This window comes from Oncorhynchus keta, chromosome 4, assembly GCF_023373465.1.
Source record: "Oncorhynchus keta strain PuntledgeMale-10-30-2019 chromosome 4, Oket_V2, whole genome shotgun sequence".
Lineage (NCBI taxonomy): Eukaryota > Metazoa > Chordata > Actinopteri > Salmoniformes > Salmonidae > Oncorhynchus > Oncorhynchus keta.
The window spans coordinates 76,125,624-76,139,097 of NC_068424.1; the positions used below are offsets into that span (position 1 = coordinate 76,125,624).

A 13,474-nucleotide genomic window follows, 5' to 3' on the forward strand; every position below is an offset into this window, starting at 1 on the left:
ATAGGTTCACTATACTAACCTGTCACACACTGAAGACCTATAGGTTCACTATACTAACCTGTCACACACTGAAGACCTTAGGTTCACTATACTAACCTGTCACACACTGAAGACCTATAGGTTCACTATGCTAACCTGTCACACACTGAAGACCTATAGGTTCACCACTGAAGGCCTATAGGATCACTATACTAACCTGTCACACTGAAGACCTATAGGTTCACTATACTAACCTGTCACACACTGAAGACCTATAGGTTCACTGTACTAACCTGTAACACACTGAAGACCTATAGGTTCACTATACTAACCTGTCACACACTGAAGACCTATAGGTTCACTATACTAACCTGTCACACACTGAAGACCTATAGGTTCACTATACTAACCTGTCACACACTGAAGACCTATAGGTTCACTATACTAACCTGTCACACACTGAAGACCTATAGGTTCACTATACTAACCTGTCACACACTGAAGACCTATAGGTTCACTATACTAACCTGTCACACACTGAAGACCTATAGGATCACTATACTAACCTGTCACACACTGAAGGCCTATAGGATCACTATACTAACCTGTCACACACTGAAGACCTATAGGTTCACTATACTAACCTGTCACACACTGAAGACCTATAGGTTCACTATACTAACCTGTCACACACTGAAGACCTATAGGATCACTATACTAACCTGTCACACACTGAAGACCTATAGGTTCACTATACTAACCTGTCACACACTGAAGACCTATAGGTTCACTATACTAACCTGTCACACACTGAAGACCTATAGGATCACTATACTAACCTGTCACACACTGAAGGCCTATAGGTTCACTATACTAACCTGTCACACACTGAAGACCTATAGGTTCACTATACTAACCTGTCACACACTGAAGACCTATAGGTTCACTATACTAACCTGTCACACACTGAAGACCTATAGGATCACTATACTAACCTGTCACACACTGAAGACCTATAGGTTCACTATACTAACCTGTCACACACTGAAGACCTATAGGTTCACCACTGTACTAACCTGTCACACACTGAAGACCTATAGGTTCACCACTGAAGACCTATAGGATCACTATACTAACCTGTCACACACTGAAGACCTATAGGTTCACCACTGAAGACCTATAGGTTCACTATACTAACCTGTCACACACTGAAGACCTATAGGTTCACCACTGTACTAACCTGTCACACACTGAAGACCTATAGGTTCACCACTGTACTAACCTGTCACACACTGAAGACCTATAGGTTCACCACTGTACTAACCTGTCACACACTGAAGACCTATAGGTTCACCACTATACTAACCTGTCACACACTGAAGACCTATAGGTTCACCACTATACTAACCTGTCACACACTGAAGACCTATAGGTTCACCACTGTACTAACCTGTCACACTGAAGACCTATAGGTTCACCACTATACTAACCTGTCACACACTGAAGACCTATAGGTTCACCACTGTACTAACCTGTCACACACTGAAGACCTATAGGTTCACCACTATACTAACCTGTCACACACTGAAGACCTATAGGTTCACCACTATACTAACCTGTCACACACTGAAGGCCTATAGGTTCACCACTATACTAACCTGTCACACACTGAAGGCCTATAGGTTCACCACTATACTAACCTGTCACACACTGAAGGCCTATAGGTTCACCACTATACTAACCTGTCACACACTGAAGGCCTATAGGTTCACCACTATACTAACCTGTCACACACTGAAGGCCTATAGGTTCACCACTATACTAACCTGTCACACACTGAAGGCCTATAGGTTCACCACTATACTAACCTGTCACACACTGAAGGCCTATAGGTTCACCACTATACTAACCTGTCACACACTGAAGACCTATAGGTTCACCACTGAAGACCTATAGGATCACTATACTAACCTGTCACACACTGAAGACCTATAGGTTCACCACTGTACTAACCTGTCACACACTGAAGACCTATAGGTTCACTATACTAACCTGTCACACACTGAAGACCTATAGGTTCACTATACTAACCTGTCACACACTGAAGACCTATAGGTTCACTATACTAACCTGTCACACACTGAAGACCTATAGGTTCACTATACTAACCTGTCACACACTGAAGACCTATAGGATCACTATACTAACCTGTCACACTGAAGACCTATAGGTTCACTATACTAACCTGTCACACACTGAAGACCTATAGGATCACTATACTAACCTGTCACACACTGAAGGCCTATAGGTTCACTATACTAACCTGTCACACACTGAAAAGACCTATAGGTTCACTATACTAACCTGTCACACACTGAAGACCTATAGGTTCACTATACTAACCTGTCACACACTGAAGGCCTATAGGTTCACTATACTAACCTGTCACACACTGAAGACCTATAGGTTCTCCACTATACTAACCTGTCACACACTGAAGACCTATAGGTTCACTATACTAACCTGTCACACACTGAAGGCCTATAGGTTCACTATACTAACCTGTCACACTGAAGGCCTATAGGTTCACTATACTAACCTGTCACACACTGAAGACCTATAGGATCACTATACTAACCTGTCACACACTGAAGACCTATAGGTTCACTATACTAACCTGTCACACACTGAAGACCTATAGGTTCACTATACTAACCTGTCACACACTGAAAAGACCTATAGGTTCACTATACTAACCTGTCACACACTGAAGACCTATAGGTTCACTATACTAACCTGTCACACACTGAAGGCCTATAGGTTCACTATACTAACCTGTCACACACTGAAGACCTATAGGTTCTCCACTATACTAACCTGTCACACACTGAAGACCTATAGGTTCACTATACTAACCTGTCACACACTGAAGGCCTATAGGTTCACTATACTAACCTGTCACACACTGAAGACCTATAGGTTCACCACTGAAGACCTATAGGATCACTATACTAACCTGTCACACACTGAAGACCTATAGGTTCACTATACTAACCTGTCACACACTGAAAAGACCTATAGGTTCACTATACTAACCTGTCACACACTGAAGACCTATAGGTTCACTATACTAACCTGTCACACACTGAAGACCTATAGGTTCACTATACTAACCTGTCACACACTGAAGACCTATAGGTTCACCACTGAAGACCTATAGGATCACTATACTAACCTGTCACACACTGAAGACCTATAGGTTCACTATACTAACCTGTCACACACTGAAGACCTATAGGTTCACCACTGTACTAACCTGTCACACACTGAAGACCTATAGGATCACTATACTAACCTGTCACACACTGAAGACCTATAGGTTCACTATACTAACCTGTCACACACTGAAGACCTATAGGTTCACTATACTAACCTGTCACACACTGAAGACCTATAGGTTCACCACTGTACTAACCTGTCACACACTGAAGGCCTATAGGTTCACCACTGAAGACCTATAGGATCACTATACTAACCTGTCACACACTGAAGACCTATAGGTTCACTATACTAACCTGTCACACACTGAAGACCTATAGGTTCACTATACTAACCTGTCACACACTGAAGACCTATAGGTTCACTATACTAACCTGTCACACACTGAAGAAGGTTCACCACTGAAGGCCTATAGGTTCACTATACTAACCTGTCACACACTGAAGACCTATAGGTTCACTATACTAACCTGTCACACACTGATAACCTATAGGTTCACCACTGAAGACCTATAGGTTCACTATACTAACCTGTCACACTGAAGACCTATAGGTTCACTATACTAACCTGTCACACACTGAAGACCTATAGGATCACTATACTAACCTGTCACACACTGAAGACCTATAGGTTCACTATACTAACCTGTCACACACTGAAGACCTATAGGATCACTATACTAACCTGTCACACACTGAAGGCCTATAGGTTCACTATACTAACCTGTCACACTGAAAAGACCTATAGGTTCACTATACTAACCTGTCACACACTGAAGACCTATAGGTTCACTATACTAACCTGTCACACACTGAAGGCCTATAGGTTCACTATACTAACCTGTCACACACTGAAGACCTATAGGTTCTCCACTATACTAACCTGTCACACACTGAAGACCTATAGGTTCACTATACTAACCTGTCACACACTGAAGGCCTATAGGTTCACCTAACCTGTCACACTGAAGGCCTATAGGTTCACTATACTAACCTGTCACACACTGAAGACCTATAGGATCACTATACTAACCTGTCACACACTGAAGACCTATAGGTTCACTATACTAACCTGTCACACACTGAAGACCTATAGGTTCACTATACTAACCTGTCACACACTGAAAAGACCTATAGGTTCACTATACTAACCTGTCACACACTGAAGACCTATAGGTTCACTATACTAACCTGTCACACACTGAAGGCCTATAGGTTCACTATACTAACCTGTCACACACTGAAGACCTATAGGTTCTCCACTATACTAACCTGTCACACACTGAAGACCTATAGGTTCACTATACTAACCTGTCACACACTGAAGGCCTATAGGTTCACTATACTAACCTGTCACACACTGAAGACCTATAGGTTCACCACTGAAGACCTATAGGATCACTATACTAACCTGTCACACACTGAAGACCTATAGGTTCACTATACTAACCTGTCACACACTGAAAAGACCTATAGGTTCACTATACTAACCTGTCACACACTGAAGACCTATAGGTTCACTATACTAACCTGTCACACACTGAAGACCTATAGGTTCACTATACTAACCTGTCACACACTGAAGACCTATAGGTTCACCACTGAAGACCTATAGGATCACTATACTAACCTGTCACACACTGAAGACCTATAGGTTCACTATACTAACCTGTCACACACTGAAGACCTATAGGTTCACCACTGTACTAACCTGTCACACACTGAAGACCTATAGGATCACTATACTAACCTGTCACACACTGAAGACCTATAGGTTCACTATACTAACCTGTCACACACTGAAGACCTATAGGTTCACTATACTAACCTGTCACACACTGAAGACCTATAGGTTCACCACTGTACTAACCTGTCACACACTGAAGGCCTATAGGTTCACCACTGAAGACCTATAGGATCACTATACTAACCTGTCACACACTGAAGACCTATAGGTTCACTATACTAACCTGTCACACACTGAAGACCTATAGGTTCACTATACTAACCTGTCACACACTGAAGACCTATAGGTTCACTATACTAACCTGTCACACACTGAAGACCTATAGGTTCACCACTGAAGGCCTATAGGTTCACTATACTAACCTGTCACACACTGAAGACCTATAGGTTCACTATACTAACCTGTCACACACTGATAACCTATAGGTTCACCACTGAAGACCTATAGGTTCACTATACTAACCTGTCACACACTGAAGACCTATAGGTTCACTATACTAACCTGTCACACACTGAAGACCTATAGGTTCACTATACTAACCTGTCACACACTGAAGACCTATAGGATCACTATACTAACCTGTCACACACTGAAGACCTATAGGTTCACCACTGAAGACCTATAGGTTCACTATACTAACCTGTCACACACTGAAGACCTATAGGTTCACCACTGTACTAACCTGTCACACACTGAAGACCTATAGGTTCACCACTGTACTAACCTGTCACACACTGAAGACCTATAGGTTCACCACTGTACTAACCTGTCACACACTGAAGACCTATAGGTTCACCACTATACTAACCTGTCACACACTGAAGACCTATAGGTTCACCACTATACTAACCTGTCACACACTGAAGACCTATAGGTTCACCACTGTACTAACCTGTCACACACTGAAGACCTATAGGTTCACCACTGTACTAACCTGTCACACACTGAAGACCTATAGGTTCACCACTGTACTAACCTGTCACACACTGAAGACCTATAGGTTCACCACTATACTAACCTGTCACACACTGAAGACCTATAGGTTCACCACTATACTAACCTGTCACACACTGAAGGCCTATAGGTTCACCACTGTACTAACCTGTCACACACTGAAGGCCTATAGGTTCACCACTATACTAACCTGTCACACACTGAAGGCCTATAGGTTCTCCACTATACTAACCTGTCACACACTGAAGGCCTATAGGTTCACCACTATACTAACCTGTCACACACTGAAGGCCTATAGGTTCTCCACTATACTAACCTGTCACACACTGAAGGCCTATAGGTTCACCACTATACTAACCTGTCACACACTGAAGGCCTATAGGTTCACCACTATACTAACCTGTCACACACTGAAGACCTATAGGTTCACCACTGAAGACCTATAGGATCACTATACTAACCTGTCACACACTGAAGACCTATAGGTTCACCACTGTACTAACCTGTCACACACTGAAGACCTATAGGTTCACTATACTAACCTGTCACACACTGAAGACCTATAGGTTCACTATACTAACCTGTCACACACTGAAGACCTATAGGTTCACTATACTAACCTGTCACACACTGAAGACCTATAGGTTCACTATACTAACCTGTCACACACTGAAGACCTATAGGATCACTATACTAACCTGTCACACTGAAGACCTATAGGTTCACTATACTAACCTGTCACACACTGAAGACCTATAGGATCACTATACTAACCTGTCACACACTGAAGGCCTATAGGTTCACTATACTAACCTGTCACACACTGAAAAGACCTATAGGTTCACTATACTAACCTGTCACACACTGAAGACCTATAGGTTCACTATACTAACCTGTCACACACTGAAGGCCTATAGGTTCACTATACTAACCTGTCACACACTGAAGACCTATAGGTTCTCCACTATACTAACCTGTCACACACTGAAGACCTATAGGTTCACTATACTAACCTGTCACACACTGAAGGCCTATAGGTTCACTATACTAACCTGTCACACTGAAGGCCTATAGGTTCACTATACTAACCTGTCACACACTGAAGACCTATAGGATCACTATACTAACCTGTCACACACTGAAGACCTATAGGTTCACTATACTAACCTGTCACACACTGAAGACCTATAGGTTCACTATACTAACCTGTCACACACTGAAAAGACCTATAGGTTCACTATACTAACCTGTCACACACTGAAGACCTATAGGTTCACTATACTAACCTGTCACACACTGAAGGCCTATAGGTTCACCACTATACTAACCTGTCACACACTGAAGACCTATAGGTTCACCACTGTACTAACCTGTCACACACTGAAGACCTATAGGTTCACCACTGTACTAACCTGTCACACACTGAAGACCTATAGGTTCACCACTGTACTAACCTGTCACACACTGAAGACCTATAGGTTCACCACTATACTAACCTGTCACACACTGAAGACCTATAGGTTCACCACTATACTAACCTGTCACACACTGAAGGCCTATAGGTTCACCACTGTACTAACCTGTCACACACTGAAGGCCTATAGGTTCACCACTATACTAACCTGTCACACACTGAAGGCCTATAGGTTCACCACTATACTAACCTGTCACACACTGAAGGCCTATAGGTTCACCACTATACTAACCTGTCACACACTGAAGGCCTATAGGTTCACCACTATACTAACCTGTCACACACTGAAGGCCTATAGGTTCACCACTATACTAACCTGTCACACACTGAAGGCCTATAGGTTCACCACTATACTAACCTGTCACACACTGAAGACCTATAGGTTCACCACTGAAGACCTATAGGATCACTATACTAACCTGTCACACACTGAAGACCTATAGGTTCACCACTGTACTAACCTGTCACACACTGAAGACCTATAGGTTCACTATACTAACCTGTCACACACTGAAGACCTATAGGTTCACTATACTAACCTGTCACACACTGAAGACCTATAGGTTCACTATACTAACCTGTCACACACTGAAGACCTATAGGTTCACTATACTAACCTGTCACACACTGAAGACCTATAGGATCACTATACTAACCTGTCACACTGAAGACCTATAGGTTCACTATACTAACCTGTCACACACTGAAGACCTATAGGATCACTATACTAACCTGTCACACACTGAAGGCCTATAGGTTCACTATACTAACCTGTCACACACTGAAAAGACCTATAGGTTCACTATACTAACCTGTCACACACTGAAGACCTATAGGTTCACTATACTAACCTGTCACACACTGAAGGCCTATAGGTTCACTATACTAACCTGTCACACACTGAAGACCTATAGGTTCTCCACTATACTAACCTGTCACACACTGAAGACCTATAGGTTCACTATACTAACCTGTCACACACTGAAGGCCTATAGGTTCACTATACTAACCTGTCACACTGAAGGCCTATAGGTTCACTATACTAACCTGTCACACACTGAAGACCTATAGGATCACTATACTAACCTGTCACACACTGAAGACCTATAGGTTCACTATACTAACCTGTCACACACTGAAGACCTATAGGTTCACTATACTAACCTGTCACACACTGAAAAGACCTATAGGTTCACTATACTAACCTGTCACACACTGAAGACCTATAGGTTCACCACTATACTAACCTGTCACACACTGAAGGCCTATAGGTTCACCACTATACTAACCTGTCACACACTGAAGGCCTATAGGTTCACCACTATACTAACCTGTCACACACTGAAGGCCTATAGGTTCACCACTATACTAACCTGTCACACACTGAAGGCCTATAGGTTCACCACTATACTAACCTGTCACACACTGAAGACCTATAGGTTCACCACTGAAGACCTATAGGATCACTATACTAACCTGTCACACACTGAAGACCTATAGGTTCACCACTGTACTAACCTGTCACACACTGAAGACCTATAGGTTCACTATACTAACCTGTCACACACTGAAGACCTATAGGTTCACTATACTAACCTGTCACACACTGAAGACCTATAGGTTCACTATACTAACCTGTCACACACTGAAGACCTATAGGTTCACTATACTAACCTGTCACACACTGAAGACCTATAGGATCACTATACTAACCTGTCACACACTGAAGACCTATAGGTTCACTATACTAACCTGTCACACACTGAAGACCTATAGGATCACTATACTAACCTGTCACACACTGAAGGCCTATAGGTTCACTATACTAACCTGTCACACACTGAAAGACCTATAGGTTCACTATACTAACCTGTCACACACTGAAGACCTATAGGTTCACTATACTAACCTGTCACACACTGAAGGCCTATAGGTTCACTATACTAACCTGTCACACACTGAAGACCTATAGGTTCTCCACTATACTAACCTGTCACACACTGAAGACCTATAGGTTCACTATACTAACCTGTCACACACTGAAGGCCTATAGGTTCACTATACTAACCTGTCACACTGAAGGCCTATAGGTTCACTATACTAACCTGTCACACACTGAAGACCTATAGGATCACTATACTAACCTGTCACACACTGAAGACCTATAGGTTCACTATACTAACCTGTCACACACTGAAGACCTATAGGTTCACCTATACTAACCTGTCACACACTGAAAAGACCTATAGGTTCACTATACTAACCTGTCACACACTGAAGACCTATAGGTTCACTATACTAACCTGTCACACACTGAAGGCCTATAGGTTCACTATACTAACCTGTCACACACTGAAGACCTATAGGTTCTCCACTATACTAACCTGTCACACACTGAAGACCTATAGGTTCACTATACTAACCTGTCACACACTGAAGGCCTATAGGTTCACTATACTAACCTGTCACACACTGAAGACCTATAGGTTCACCACTGAAGACCTATAGGATCACTATACTAACCTGTCACACACTGAAGACCTATAGGTTCACTATACTAACCTGTCACACACTGAAAAGACCTATAGGTTCACTATACTAACCTGTCACACACTGAAGACCTATAGGTTCACTATACTAACCTGTCACACACTGAAGACCTATAGGTTCACTATACTAACCTGTCACACACTGAAGACCTATAGGTTCACCACTGAAGACCTATAGGATCACTATACTAACCTGTCACACACTGAAGACCTATAGGTTCACTATACTAACCTGTCACACACTGAAGACCTATAGGTTCACCACTGTACTAACCTGTCACACTGAAGACCTATAGGATCACTATACTAACCTGTCACACACTGAAGACCTATAGGTTCACTATACTAACCTGTCACACACTGAAGACCTATAGGTTCACTATACTAACCTGTCACACACTGAAGACCTATAGGTTCACCACTGTACTAACCTGTCACACACTGAAGGCCTATAGGTTCACCACTGAAGACCTATAGGATCACTATACTAACCTGTCACACACTGAAGACCTATAGGTTCACTATACTAACCTGTCACACACTGAAGACCTATAGGTTCACTATACTAACCTGTCACACACTGAAGACCTATAGGTTCACTATACTAACCTGTCACACACTGAAGACCTATAGGTTCACCACTGAAGGCCTATAGGTTCACTATACTAACCTGTCACACACTGAAGACCTATAGGTTCACTATACTAACCTGTCACACACTGAAGACCTATAGGTTCACCACTGAAGACCTATAGGTTCACTATACTAACCTGTCACACACTGAAGACCTATAGGTTCACTATACTAACCTGTCACACACTGAAGACCTATAGGTTCACTATACTAACCTGTCACACACTGAAGACCTATAGGTTCACTATACTAACCTGTCACACACTGAAGACCTATAGGTTCACTATACTAACCTGTCACACACTGAAGACCTATAGGTTCACTATACTAACCTGTCACACACTGAAGACCTATAGGTTCACTATACTAACCTGTCACACACTGAAGACCTATAGGTTCACCACTGAAGACCTATAGGATCACTATATAACCTGTCACACACTGAAGACCTATAGGTTCACTATACTAACCTGTCACACACTGAAGACCTATAGGTTCACCACTGAAGACCTATAGGTTCACTATACTAACCTGTCACACACTGAAGACCTATAGGTTCACCACTGAAGACCTATAGGATCACTATACTAACCTGTCACACACTGAAGACCTATAGGTTCACTATACTAACCTGTCACACACTGAAGACCTATAGGATCACTATACTAACCTGTCACACACTGAAGGCCTATAGGTTCACTATACTAACCTGTCACACACTGAAAAGACCTATAGGTTCACTATACTAACCTGTCACACACTGAAGACCTATAGGTTCACTATACTAACCTGTCACACACTGAAGACCTATAGGTTCACTATACTAACCTGTCACACACTGAAGACCTATAGGTTCACCACTGAAGACCTATAGGATCACTATACTAACCTGTCACACACTGAAGACCTATAGGTTCACTATACTAACCTGTCACACACTGAAGACCTATAGGTTCACCACTGAAGACCTATAGGTTCACTATACTAACCTGTCACACACTGAAGACCTATAGGTTCACCACTGAAGACCTATAGGATCACTATACTAACCTGTCACACACTGAAGACCTATAGGTTCACTATACTAACCTGTCACACACTGAAGACCTATAGGTTCACTATACTAACCTGTCACACACTGAAGACCTATAGGTTCACTATACTAACCTGTCACACACTGAAGACCTATAGGTTCACCACTGAAGGCCTATAGGTTCACTATACTAACCTGTCACACACTGAAGACCTATAGGTTCACTATACTAACCTGTCACACACTGAAGACCTATAGGTTCACCACTGAAGACCTATAGGTTCACTATACTAACCTGTCACACACTGAAGACCTATAGGTTCACTATACTAACCTGTCACACACTGAAGACCTATAGGTTCACTATACTAACCTGTCACACACTGAAGACCTATAGGTTCACTATACTAACCTGTCACACACTGAAGACCTATAGGTTCACTATACTAACCTGTCACACACTGAAGACCTATAGGTTCACTATACTAACCTGTCACACACTGAAGACCTATAGGTTCACTATACTAACCTGTCACACACTGAAGACCTATAGGTTCACCACTGAAGACCTATAGGATCACTATACTAACCTGTCACACACTGAAGACCTATAGGTTCACTATACTAACCTGTCACACACTGAAGACCTATAGGTTCACCACTGAAGACCTATAGGTTCACTATACTAACCTGTCACACACTGAAGACCTATAGGTTCACCACTGAAGACCTATAGGATCACTATACTAACCTGTCACACACTGAAGACCTATAGGTTCACTATACTAACCTGTCACACACTGAAGACCTATAGGATCACTATACTAACCTGTCACACACTGAAGGCCTATAGGTTCACTATACTAACCTGTCACACACTGAAAAGACCTATAGGTTCACTATACTAACCTGTCACACACTGAAGACCTATAGGTTCACTATACTAACCTGTCACACACTGAAGGCCTATAGGTTCACTATACTAACCTGTCACACACTGAAGACCTATAGGATCACTATACTAACCTGTCACACACTGAAGGCCTATAGGTTCACTATACTAACCTGTCACACACTGAAGACCTATAGGTTCACCACTGAAGACCTATAGGTTCACTATACTAACCTGTCACACACTGAAGGCCTATAGGTTCACTATACTAACCTGTCACACACTGAAGGCCTATAGGTTCACTATACTAACCTGTCACACACTGAAGACCTATAGGTTCACTATACTAACCTGTCACACACTGAAGGCCTATAGGTTCACCACTGAAGACCTATAGGTTCACTATACTAACCTGTCACACACTGAAGACCTATAGATTCACCACTGAAGACCTATAGGTTCACCACTGAAGGCCTATAGGTTCACCACTGAAGACCTATAGGTTCACCACTGAAGACCTATAGATTCACCACTGAAGGCCTATAGGTTCACCACTGAAGACCTATAGATTCACCACTGAAGACCTATAGATTCACCACTGAAGACCTATAGGTTCACCACTGAAGACCTATAGGTTCACCACTGAAGGCCTATAGGTTCACCACTGAAGACCTATAGATTCACCACTGAAGACCTATAGGATCACTATACTAACCTGTCACACACTGAAGACCTATAGGTTCACCACTGAAGGCCTATAGGTTCACCACTGAAGGCCTATAGGTTCACCACTGAAGGCCCTATAGGTTCACCAATGAAGACCTATAGGTTCACCACTGAAGGCCTATAGGTTCACCACTGAAGACCTATAGATTCACCACTGAAGGCCTATAGGTTCACCACTGAAGACCTATAGATTCACCACTGAAGACCTA

General features: G+C 42.5%; 1 protein-coding gene and 1 long non-coding RNA gene across 6 annotated transcripts in view; both read right to left on the minus strand.

The window, feature by feature from the left end:
- LOC118380696 (neuroligin-3-like) overlaps positions 1-13,474 on the minus strand; it is a 470,695-nt gene that overhangs the window by 139,560 nt on the left and 317,661 nt on the right. The window lies entirely within an intron of this gene.
- Positions 1,198-7,557, minus strand: LOC127928784 (uncharacterized). 2 transcript variants are annotated; one of them, XR_008132222.1, is made up of 4 exons: positions 7,371-7,557; positions 5,729-6,022; positions 1,446-1,553; positions 1,198-1,321 (listed from the first exon to the last, which is right to left on the minus strand). It is a non-coding gene; the product is annotated as an uncharacterized LOC127928784 (long non-coding RNA). The 2 variants fall into 2 exon arrangements; XR_008132229.1 differs by lacking the exon at positions 1,446-1,553 and having other exon boundaries at positions 1,198-1,345.